Below are 13324 nucleotides of genomic sequence, written 5' to 3'. Positions count from 1 at the left end.
CTTTATATGCTGCTTATACCATTTAGTGGGTAAAACGGACCAACATACCAACTAAGCTGAATAAATATATGGTGATAACTAACATTAATTAGGTATGTATATGGGAAGCATGGGACCTAGCCATCTAAGCTAGGCTGGAATTTGGAGAGGAGAGGAAGCAAGGAAGAGTAGCTGGAATACACTCTTTCTTAATGAGTCTAGAGGGTTAAAGATAGTGTCTTGAACAATGAAAGAAGGTAAGACACAAAGAACAACATAGATCAAGGCATGGAGTTCTTAAAAGTCATGGCCTTGCCTGGGGAGCCCCTGGTGGGCAGTTTCTGTAATAGATTGCATACAAGGGGTTGGTGGGAGATAAAGTTAGAGAAGCAGGAAGAGGTATCGTAAAGGGACTTGTGTGTAGAAATAAAGAGATTGAAAATTATTTTGAAGGTGTTTTAAGGAAAGTATCTGTGGTGCTTAGCTGGGTATGTAACCATACCCTCTAGAGTGCCCTTGGAAATGTGTGAGTAGGGTATTAGTGGTTATAATAAAGATTGGGGAATATTTTAGGGATTTTGTAGATGGGCCAAGTATGTTGAAATTCTTGTATGTAGGCCAATCCCTTAGAACAAAATCTGAACCACCCAAAATACCAATACAAGTTTCACTGCAATATATTGAAGTGTTTTGGCAAGTAAGACACATTGTGATTTGCATGTTAAAAAGATCACCTTGGCAGCAATACTGAAGGAAGAAATTTTAATGGCAGTAAGATTGAAAAGAGAAAGATTAGTTGAACAATGTATAAGAAAAGCAGAAAGAGCAGTTCATGTCACTGCACATGGAGAGAGATGGATTTGAGAAATATTTAAAAAGCATCAATGCAATCTGATGAAAGAGTGAGGGTGAGGAACCAAGATTTTAAGATTATTTCCAAGTTTCTGGCTTAGGAAGATGGAAGGAAGGTGCTGGCATGTACTGAGATGGGGACTAGCAAAGCGGGCAGGCTGAGGACATGTGTTCTATGTCCATGGAGCATCTAGCTGGAGACAGTCAGGGTTATACATAAAGATAGGTGAGCCATCACATCCAGTAGTTGTTTGAGATTTCAATGTGAGTGCAATCATTCACAAAAGTGGAGACTAGTGAGCCCGAAACAGACCACTGGAGAATGCAGATGTTCAAAAGGAAAAGAGTGAAGGAGGAATATGTATTATATGAATATTACTTTTTAGTCATAGAATTCTAAACCTTGGATGTCATTTCTGTGAAGTCAGAAAAGAGAGCTTGAAGCCATGTCTAATGCTCTAATGCATCTCTTATTCTCATTTTTATACTTTAATGACTAAACTCAATAAAACCAACAGAATGAAATGTGAAAGAAAATGAAAATTATATTTGAAAACTGAACTGGACAAAAGCATGAGTGAGACATAATAAGGAGCTCTAGAGATAAAACTGTAAAAATTTAGCAAAATCCTATAAAAATTTGCTCATAATTCTCTGCTGGATTTTATTTTGATGCTATCAGCAAAAACCTCAAATGATACTTAATTCATATTATGTGACTATCTTACAGGATAAAAAATTCCCTGAAGATTGCATTTATTCTGATTTTCTTTTTTAAAAAAAATTTGTATTTTCATAGTTTATTGGGGAACAGATGGTGTTTTGTTACATGAGTAAGTTCTTCAGTGGTGATTGCTGAGATTTTGGTGTATCCATCACCCAAGCAGTATACACTGCACCCAATTTGTAGTCTTTAATAGTTCACTCCCTTTCCACCCTTTCCCCCTGATTCCCCAAAGTCCACTGTGTCATTGCGATGCCTTTGCATCCTCATAGCTTAGCTCCCACTTATGAGTAAGAACATACAATGTTTTGGTTTTCCATTCATGAGTTACTTCACTTAGAACAATAGTCTCCAACTCATCCACATTGCTGCAAATGCCATTAATTCATTCCTTTTTTTTTTTTTTGAGACGGAGTCTCGCTCTGCCGCCCAGGCTGGAGTGCAGTGGCCGGATCTCAGCTCACTGCAAGCTCCGCCTCCCGGGTTCACGCCATTCTCCTGCCTCAGCCTCCCGAGTAGCTGGGACTACAGGCGCCCGCCACTGCGCCCGTCTAGTTTTTTGTATTTTTTAGTAGAGACGGGGTTTCACCGTGTTAGCCAGGATGGTCTCGATCTCCTGACCTCGTGATCCGCCCGTCTCGGCCTCCCAAAGTGCTGGGATTACAGGCTTGAGCCACCGCGCCCGGCCCTAATTCATTCCTTTTTATGGCTGAGTAGTATTCCATCATATATATATGTGTGTATATACATATATACACGCACATATACGGGTGGATAAAGAAACTGTCTTGATTGATGGGCATTTGGGTTGGTTCCACATTTTTGCAATTGCAAGTTGTGCTGCTATAAACGTGCTCATGCAAGTATCTTTTTGGTGTAATGACTTCTTTCCCTCTAGGTAGATACCAAGTAGTGGAATTGCTGAATCAAATGGTAATTCTACTTTTAGTCCTTTAAGGAATCTCCACACTGTATTCCACAGTGGTTGTACTAGTTTACATTCCCTCCAGCAGTGTAGAAGTGTTCCTGTTCACTGTGTCCATGCCAACATCTATTATTTTTTGATTTTTTGATTATGGCCTTTATTGCATGAGTTAGATGGTATTGCATTGTGGTCTTAATTGCATTTATTTAATCATTAGTGATGGTGAGCATTTTTTCATATGTTTCTTGGTCATTTCTGTATCTTCTTTTGAGACAGAGTCTTGCTCTGTTGCCCAGGTTAAACAGCAGTGGTGTGATCTTGGCTCACTGCCACCTCTGGCTCCTGGGTTCAAGTAAGTCTCCTGTGTCAGCCTCCTGAGTAGTTGGGATTACAGGTGTGCACCATCATGCCCAGCTAATTGTTGTATTTTTAGTAGAGATGGGATTTCACTATGTTGGCCAGGCTGATCTCAAACTCCTGGCCTCAAGTGATCGTCCCGCCTTGGCCTCACAGATGCATTTATTTGTAATCAAAGAATATGATTCTCCTCATTTTAAAGAGTGCATACCAAAAGCATATGCATATAAGCAGTTATGGTTAAATGCCATTGATATAGCAGAAAATTGGTCTGCATGAATGTGAAGTACAAATGTAGATTCAAGTGGTAATAAATAGAGAAATGTAGAACTGTAATCGTAATGTGAACAATTTTCCCAGCAGTTGAGACTGTTACAAGATAGATCCTATAATGAAAGGCGGCTGGAGATACAGAATAGTCACACTTGTTAGCCAATTTAATGAGAAAAAAAAAGCAACATAAATTGAAAACATCTGTAGTCAGAATTTTAGCCCTAAAGACTCAAAGGAAGCTAAAGTACAAGCCCCTCCCAGAGACATTTGACATGTTTCCTTGCATAATGCTGTGCTTTGTTGGGTTCTCACAGAAAGTGATCACCTCTTTCAAAGCTGTGCTTTTGCTGACTCGGCTGAGGACAGTCTCCAGGTGGTTTAAATTCAAGACAAAATTTGAAAATCGGTCCCAAACCATTTTTATCAATAGCACTAATGAATCCCTCCTTCTGTTCAGTTTCCTCTCTCTCCTCATAGCCCTGAATTAATCACAACCTCAGCCCTCAAAATTGAACCCTCCTTTTTAAAAACGATTAAAAGCTACAGTATCCCCAATCAGACCCTTGGTGATGTTTCCTCCACATCCTCCTCACCACGTACACACCATGCTGTTCTTTTCTCCTTTCCTTTGGAAGTTTGGTCCTTGATAATTTCATTCTGGAGCCAGATGATTTCATCCACCATCTGCAGAAGGATAATTTCCAAATAGACTTAGCTGCCTCTGACCTAGTATTCTCCAATCAGTCACACATTTTATCATGTTCAACCACCCTTCCAAATGAATCACTGCCACGTTTAACTGCCACGTAGAAAGCTGCGAAGAAGGCCGAAGTTGTGTAAATTTCCACTCAGTCCTTATTAAATGGAAACGTCTCTTGCCTAACTTTTGATATTCTCCTTCAGCCTGACCCCATTTCCCTCCTCCTGACCCCATTTCCCTCCTTAACCTAATTTTGCCAGCAAGTATGTCTACATTCTATGACTCTTTCTTCAGTCTCGTCTTTGAAGAAAGGGTGTTCTGATTCCCTGCTAAAATTGTTTTGTCTCATCCTCATCTTTCCTAAAATGGAGATCTAATCTGCCTCCTTCTTCCCACAACGGGTGTCTCTTCATTGCCTGTAAATCTGACCATGGCTTCCCATGTTTCCCTTGATTTTGTACTCTCCTCAAGCAACAGCCTTCCAATATTTAAACCTTTTTATGACTCTAGATTGAGAAGCAGACAAAATAAAAACTCATCACCTTGCTACTCTAAGGCCTCATGTCTAGACTGTATTTCCAGCCTCATCTCTCACACCACCACTGCTTGAAACCCATGCTCTGTCTGAAACTGGGATAATTTAAATTGCCAAGTATGCCTCCTAACTCTGCACCTCTTTCCTTACAGTATTTTCTGTGGTCTTCCTTTCTCTTGCTACCTGAAAAACATTATATTATTTAAAGTTGGCCCCACATGTCACCTGCTTTATGTAACCTGTCTTGAGAGCCTCCAAATGGACATGACTGTTCATTCCTTGTGCCATTCTCATATTATAGGATCTTTGGGGTGTCAATTTTCTGGCTGGAAACCTCTGTGGCCATGGTGCCTCGTTCAGCCTGAGTTCTTGTTCTGCATCCAGGAAGAACGAGGTACACAGACAAGTGAAGTGTGAACAAGATGAAGATGAGCTTTATTGAGTGTTACAACAGCTCAGATGAGACCCACAGTGGGTAGCTCCTCTCCACAGGCAAGTCATCTGTGGAGTGTTCAGTTCTCTGCAGAGAAGAAGCCCTGGAGAGGGTAGCTCCTCTCTGCAGATCATTCAGATGCCTCTGCAGGTCTCTGAAGTTCTCAGCAGAGAGGGTAGTTCCTCTCTGCAGTTGGTTGTCCTGTTGTCTCTCTGTCCTCTCCATCTGCCCTCTCTGGCTGAGCCTAGGGCTTTTATGGACCTCAGAGGGGAGGAAGTGCCTGCCAATTGGTCATGGATGGCCATGGGTGACCCAGGAGAGGCACCACGAGTCCCCACTCCAGTCCATGGGACTGGCAGCCTGGCCCCTAACCTTTAGGCCCTCTCTAGCCTGAAGGTGGGGCCTTACTAGGGACCCATCAACTTCTGCCCAGGACTCTGTGTCCCGCTGTTATTCATGACCTGAGGGCTCAGCTGCAACCAGGGGCGAGATCAGAGCTGGGGCAGCAGAGGAGAGATGCCAAACAGCCAGAGCAGACACCCCCAAGCCTGCGGGGATGTGCCAGGGGGAACTTCCCAGGCCCTCAAGGATGCAGGCTACAGAGATGCCCAGGTCCTGGGCCTTGGAGAGCAGCTATAGCTGCACGTAGAAGCTCCTGCCCCCTCCAAGGGCACAGGGAGGCTCGGATCCACAGCCACAGCTTTGGTGGCTATATCCCCACTCAGGAAGGCAGGGCTCCTGCCTGCTCCACAGAGTGGGAGGCCTGGATCTGCAGCTGCAGTTTGGGCAGCTGCAGTGGCACCTGGGGAGCTCCCGCACCAACTCAGAAGCAGTAGGACTCCCACCAGCTCCATGGAGTGTGCAGCCCCAGCCATGCCTCCCTGTGCCTCCCTGCTGCAGCCTGCATGATGGCGACAGCCACTGCCATCACTAGTGTCTTGTATTTCTCTAATTCAAATTATTATGTTAAGTCTTGTGACATGCTTGTGTCATCATACTTCTACTAAATTTTATGATCTTTTATTCTGCTTGAATCCTCTTGGGCACTTGGTTCTGAGTCTTGCATTCAATAATTGCTCAATACTGTGGCTGAATTAAAATGAATGTATTTAGGTAGCCTAGGTCCTTCACTGTGCTATGGATGCAGGATAATCATTCTTCTATTTGTTCTCTTCTTTTGTTTATTAGTCCAAAGTGGTTTTCCCTTTCACCAGGATTTACTCAAATAACACTCTTTTTTATTGCACAATACATTTTATCTTTTTAAAGAAGACAGTCCTGAAAATATAATCATCATTGGCCAATTATTTTTTTCTCACCTATTATCTATATCTTTTTTAGTTAGCCCATCACAATTTAGCACTTAATTGCTTGTCTTGAATGCTTTTGTGCCACTTCATATGGGTTCAACCTATCTACCCTAGACAACACACACCTAAAGAGGGAATATCATGTGATATATTTCCCTATAGTGTTTAGAAGAGTACCGAACATATAGAATGAGCTTATAATTTGGTAATCGACATGTATGCCCTTTCCAAAGCCAAAACATTGATAGCAGCTGATAGCAGCCACTGAAAATAGTTGTTACTGAGGTTTCACAGCAGTGTCTGTCACACAGAATTACCCCCAGTCATGAACACTGCTTTACCAAATATAACCTCCACCCCTTCCAAATTTCAGCCCATAGTCAATGACTGTCTGATTCAGGAATACAAAGACCCATCCCTCTTACTGTGAATTATAGCAACTCTGAAGGGCCATCTCAGTTCCAGAATTTCCTGTAGAGTCCTCTGAAACCTTCGTCAATTGCATGGGGTCAGCTTCCCCTTCTGTCTAAACCTACATTTCTCATTTCCTTACAGATGTATCTCCCAAGATGACTCCCCAGTAAATCTTCTGCTCATCATTAGCTGCCTTAGAGTCTGTTTTCAGGGAACTCAACCAAAGCTTAACTTTTGCTTCGTTTCCTACTCCATTATGGGGTATCTCATTTTCAAGATAATAGAAAGTATATCATTTCTCTCACACAATCACTAAACTGGTGTGATTTCTCTTACACAATCACACATATTTCTATGTGATTTAGAAATATCATAACTCCTATTTCTAAATTTTATGGACCTCAAAGGGCAACCTGGCTTCTATTAATAAACACCATAGCAGATATGGTCCAAAAATGCAAAGTAATTCAATGCATTTTAGTGAAAGCCTTCAGGAGTTTTAAAGGTAAAGGTATTTTTGAGGAAGATTAAAGCAATAAGGAGAAAAAGGATGAGCAAAATATCAGAGAAAAACTTGTTTAATAAAAAATATTAGTCATAGATGATAGCCTTTTTGTTTACAGCATTGACTCAAGAGGTGATTATTTGCAAGATTTCTGAAAACCTTCAATGGGGCAGACTAGAGAATACGGAGATTTGGGGAGATCTTTCAAGTATGCCATGTTATATAGAATGTTTTCACCAATATCAAGCTATCTTAGTGACTTTGTCTCCTTTGTTGCTTCCTCTTCATTTCTCCAATTTGTGAATATTAACGTATCCCAGGCTTTCATATTTTCTTCTTTCTACACTCCATTATTTCATGATCTCCTCTACTTCTTCTTCTTCTTTTTTTTTTTTTTTTTTTTTCTGAGACGGAGTTTCATTCTTGTTGCCCAAGCTGGATGCAATGGCATAATTTCAGCTCACTGCAACCTCCGCCTCCTGGGTTCAAGTGATTCCCTCGCCTCAGCCTCCCGAGTAGCTGGGATTACAGGCGCATGCCACTGTGGCTACTTTTTTGTACTTTTAGTAGAAGTGAGGTTTCACCATGTTGGTCAAACTGGTCTCGAAGTCCTGACCTCAGGTGATCCTCTTGCCTTGGCCTCCCAAAGTGCTGGGATTATAGGTGTAATCCACCACACCTGGCCTCATCTCTTCTACTTCTAAGGATGTAAAAGCCATATGCTGAAACTCTTAAATTTGTTTCTCTAGCCTGGACCTCTCCTCTGATTTCCAGCAAGTCTGGTTAGAAGAGTGATAACCATCCAAAATGTAACATGCCTAGCTTCAAAGTACTGGGTTCCTCAAATTTTTTACTTTAGTCTCCCCCATCTTAGTTACAGCTCTATTATTCCAGCTGCTTGGACCAAAAGCCTTGGATTCATGCTTGATATCTCTCTTTCTCTTAAACCACACATCCGAATTGTCAGCAGTTCCTGTTGGCTCTGTATTCAAAATGTATCCAGAACATGACTACTTTTCATCACTTCTACTATTACTGCCCAGGTGGAGACGACTGTCATCCTTGGCTTAGAATGTTGCAATGGACTCATGACTGTTCTCATGGTTTCTGCTCTTAACACACAGTCATCTCAAAAGAGCAGTCATGGAAATACTCTAAAACTGCAAGCCAGATCGTGTCATCCATTATCATAGTGGCTTCTCATCTAACTGAGGCAACAGCCAATATCCTCAGTGGCCAGATAAAATTAGGGTGACCATATAATGTCATCAGATCAGGATATTTCTGAGTTCTACAATACTAAATCTTATTAGACATTGGAAACATAGGCATAAACTGTTACTTTCCCAGGCAAAGCTGCACCTATGGTCATGCTTCTTATAGGACTCCACATGATTTGTCTCTTTCTCTTTTTCTATGGCTTTCTCTTATACTCCTCCCCCAGATGCTCACTTTGTCCCAACCATATTCCCTTTGTTTTTCCTTGAACATATCCAGAACATTCCTCTCCTCATGGTATTGCTCTTCTCTCTTCCTGGAATAATCTCTTTAAAAGCTTTATATTACTTGCTTCATTAAATATATTCAAAACTTTGATGGGAATTTCAATTAGTCCATAGAATATATGGGGCTTTAGTTCCACAAAGGCAGAAGTCAATTTGTGAATTATTTTTAATTTAATTGATGACTAGCATTATGGAAATAGATAAGATTGTCAAGGAGAGATAGTAGAGTGACTGATGGTACTCTAATGACTAGGTAGAGGAAGATAATGAAGATAGAGAAGGCATGGCCTAGAAAAGGGAGGAAATTCACTTAGGATAAGGTATAATGTCCATACATGGTACACATTAGATGCTCAGTAAACATCTTGTGACTAAGTGATTTACTAAATAAGGTAAATGTATGCCTACCTGAATTATGGTACCCGAATTAGCTATGACCACCCTGGAAGTGAGTTATCAAAATCCCAATTCAAGTTTTAGAGTGGCATTATGAATCTGTAGTAACTGGTAATAATTTATCATTACTCTTCCATAGTTCCCCCAAAGTCATGCATTTGACCTTTCCTCAGTGTACCACAAAAATGTTAACTTAGGTTTCTTTTGGAGAAAGAACATAGTAAATATTTTAGACTGTTTAGTGTCATGCCTTAGAGTATTAGCTGTAAAGCCAAAATGTTTGGGTTAAAATCTAAGCCCTCTCTCTTATTAGTTAGGGGACTTGGGACAACTTACTTAATCTCTTGGGTCTCATTTTCTTTCTTTTCATTTTTTTTGGGGGGGGGTTGAATGAAAATACTAGTACTTCATTGAAATAAAGTGGGTAATACACAAATTAATAAGTTTAAAGTGACTAGAACAATGCTTGGCCCTGTAAGTGCTTATCAGTTGTGATTCTATTGGTGGAGATTTCTTCCAAACCACTGAACAGGAGACTAGGTTTATTAAGCATCTTATAGTCTGGGAATTGAGGAATTCAATTTCTGTGTGGTTGCTGATCTGAGTTCTCTTTTACCTGAACTAAATATATTTGTCATTATTGTTTATAAAAGCTGTAAGTATGACTGTCCCAGACAGCTCATCATTCTCATTATCAATCAGCCACAGACAACATTACTTCTGAATTATGCCATTATATTTTTTTCTACCATGACAGTCCTGCTATCTTGTACAATATTATTCTCACTTTGTTTCTGGTAGTCTAGAGTTGCCGTTTGTCCTCTGCAAGCTCGGATCCTGTCATCTCCATGGAATCAAGAAGCCTATTTCAGACAGATTTTTCTTCTGCTTCCATCTTTAGACCTCAGACACACAAGGAGATTTTTCAAAGGTGCTGGCATGCAGCCCACCACGTGTTTCTCAAAACCTTACTGGTCCACCTTGAGAATATACTCAGAAGGTGAATGGTTGTGTCACATATGATAAATTCATTCCAATATTTCTATCTTCTTAAGTTGTTGAATTACATTCTCCACCTGTCACAAAGTTTGTAATGTCTCAAATTCATTCAGTTTGGGCAACCTCTGAGACCTGAGTTCAGTGCAACCATGTTAATAATTACAATGGTCCCATAACTCTTTGTTACATTGATGTATTAATACATTTTTTCCAAATTTCACAGTTCTTTTTTGTCTAGTATCTCAAAACCCTCTCCTACACACATTTCTCAGATTTTAAACAAAATAAATTAATTAAATCTTTCCATTCTTTTTACGTGTAAACCTCTTCCTGAGATTGATCTTTAAATTGCTACCCCCAGAGGCATTCCACGATCTGATTTTAGTTACAAATCTGAAGACAATAAGCAGTGGTGAGAATGAGGTCTGAAGAGAACCGGCTTTTTTCTTGTAGTCATCTTGCATTTTAAGAATGGGGGAACAATTACCAGGCAAGGAATGCCGGGCGCGGTGGCTCAAGCCTGTAATCCCAGCACTTTGGGAGGCCGAGACGGGCGGATCATGAGGTCAGGAGATCGAGACCATCCTGGCTAACACAGTGAAACCCCGTCTCTACTAAAAAATACAAAAAAATTAGCTGGGTGTGGTGGCGGGCGCCTGTAGTCCCAGCTACTCGGGAGGCTGAGGCAGGAGAATGGCGTGAACCCGGGAGGCGGAGCTTGCAGTGAGCCGAGATCCGGCCGCTGCACTCCAGCCTGGGCGACAGAGCGAGACTCCGTCTCAAAAAAAAAAAAAAAAAGAAAGAAACTTAATGTGAAACTGGAATGTTTCAAGATAATTCTTCCATAAACCCCATTTAAATTTCCAGGGTTTTGCTATTTCCCAAATATAGAGAATCAAATAGAGAACTGGAAAATCCATTTAGATTTATGTTGAAATCTGGTGATCTGCACAATGAAGATTTGTATTTGGTTTTTATTATCTCAAACCTTTGGCAAAAATATGAGTTTTTAAATCTTCTTTTCCAGAAAGATGGTATGCTTTTATTTTAGCATAGTCAGGGAAAGGGCATAGATTTTCTTCTGTGTCTTAAATCAAGAAGTTAGGGATTTGAACTTGTCATTCTCTTTCTGTTCATCACCATTCACAGCAGCCACATTCACATGCAGTCCTGCAATTTCTCATGAAATTCAAACATACTGTTGTGTAGTAGAGGCCACTTCTCTCCTTAAGCCTTGTCTTTAGAGTGCAAATCACTCCATGTAATCATAAATGATTAATCCTATTTCCATGGACTTCCAAATTCTCATGCCTGGATACAAGCTGAATTTTCTATTTTTACCCCCAGCTAGTGCAAACATTTGATCTCAGAGTCTTTCCATTTGCTTGCATTTTTGCTTCCTGCCAGCCCTACTGTTACCAATTGCTGGCCTAGTCAGGTTTCTTAGTTGTAAACAATCTAAACCAGCTTTAGCTGACTGAAGTAAAAATGTAATTTATGGATTTTTATCTGAAATTCAGAGGAATTCAGAGAAAGCTATAGAATCCAGGTGCATAAAATCAACAAAAATGAAGTGAATGCTGACACTCAGAGCCATCTTCAAAATCATACCCTAAAAGCAACCTGGCAAAGCCATGATAAACACAAGACACTGGATGCCATTTCTGGCACTGTTGGCCTTGCTTCTTTTCATATCTGTCAGTTGCTGCCCCAACTGGAGCTGTGATCACCACCAAACTGGATTTTTAATTCTTTTTACTTCTTTACCTCACTCTTGTTGGTAGGTGGAATAATGCTCCCTCAAATGTGTTCATACCCTAATTCCCAGAACCAGTAAATGTATTACCTTTTTTGGCAAGGCAAGGAGCGATTAAGGTTGCAGCAGGCATTAAGGTTGCTTACCAACTGACCTTGAAATGGGGAGAGTGTCTTGGATTATCCAATTGGGCTCAATGCAGAAATTTTGTTCCTTATAAGTGAAATAGGAAGACAGAAGAGTCAATGTCAGAATGAGACAACATGAGAAAGACTTGACCAAATATTTCTGGCTTTGATGTCGGAAGTGGCTCGTGAACCAAGGAAGCTGGGCAGCCTCTAGAAGCTGGAAAAAGGAACACACAGTTTCTCCCTAGTGTCTCTAGAAAGGAAGACAACCTTGTTTGACACTTGGATTTTAGTCCAGCAAGACTCAGTTTAGACTTTTGATGTTCAGAAATGTAAGACAATAAATCTGTGTGGTTTTAAGTCACTAAATTTATGGTAACTTGCTATAGCAGTAATATGAAATGAATACAACTATCCCCAGATTGAAACCTTCAGATGTGTGTCTCTAATTTGCCAAGCTCAGGTCACATGGCCACTTGCCTACACCCTAACTCAAGAGAGGTTAGAAAAACAACTGTCTATGGCCTCTAACCTCAACCAAGACTCATTTAACTGTAACTTCCCCACAGTGAGATAGGGCTCTAGAGGCTTGGTAGCAGATAAATAACCAGATAGGCAAACAAATAATTTTAACTCTAATGTGTTCATTAAACTGAGTATTGGGATCAATAACACACAGTAAGTTAGAGCTATATATAATGCACTCTCCATGATATATTAAGTTACAAATACAGGAGGCAGAACATTGTGTTCCAGATATCTTTCTTGGTGTAAAATAAAATTCCAAGTATCTAGTTTATTAATTCATACTATTGATTTGAGTTCTCTCTCTCTCTATATATATACACATATGTTATATATATATGTGTGTGTGTATACATATATGTATGTGTGTATATATATGTAGACAGACAGAGATACATATACATATATAGGCAGTACCTCAGGTTCTCATCATTTCTTGTGGTGAGAACACTTACTCTTAGCAATTTTCAGAACTATAAAGCATTGTTATATTATCGAATATAATATTCAATATTCAAATGTGGTCACCATGTTTTACAATAGATCTCTTGAGCTTATTACTTCTATCTTACAGTAATTATGTATCCATAGATTAAAATCTCCCAAACCCACCCCACCTTCAGCCCTTGGTAACCACCATTCTATTCTACATCAATGAATTCAACTCTTTTAGATTCCACATAGAAGTGAGATCGTGTGGTACTTATCAAGTTTTCTTAATATCAATGTGTTTCACCAGACCCATATTATAATTACTTTCTGATAACTATCAAACACTTCCTCCCTTATTATTCCCACTCTGGGGACACCTTGATTTACTATGTTACCATTTCCAGGGACTGATTCTTCCAGACAGAATGCCCTCAGCGTTCAGTATGATCCACGGGGGTTCCAGTAAATATGATCTAAAAATCAGCAGGATTCCTCACTGAGCGCATCTCTATTCTGAACATATGTTATTTTATATTCTTAAAAGTTATCGCATTATTAATCTATAGAGTTAGAATT

Source organism: Theropithecus gelada, chromosome 12 (genome assembly GCF_003255815.1).
Source record: "Theropithecus gelada isolate Dixy chromosome 12, Tgel_1.0, whole genome shotgun sequence".
NCBI lineage: Eukaryota > Metazoa > Chordata > Mammalia > Primates > Cercopithecidae > Theropithecus > Theropithecus gelada.
Note: the sequence above shows the minus strand (reverse complement) of the source record.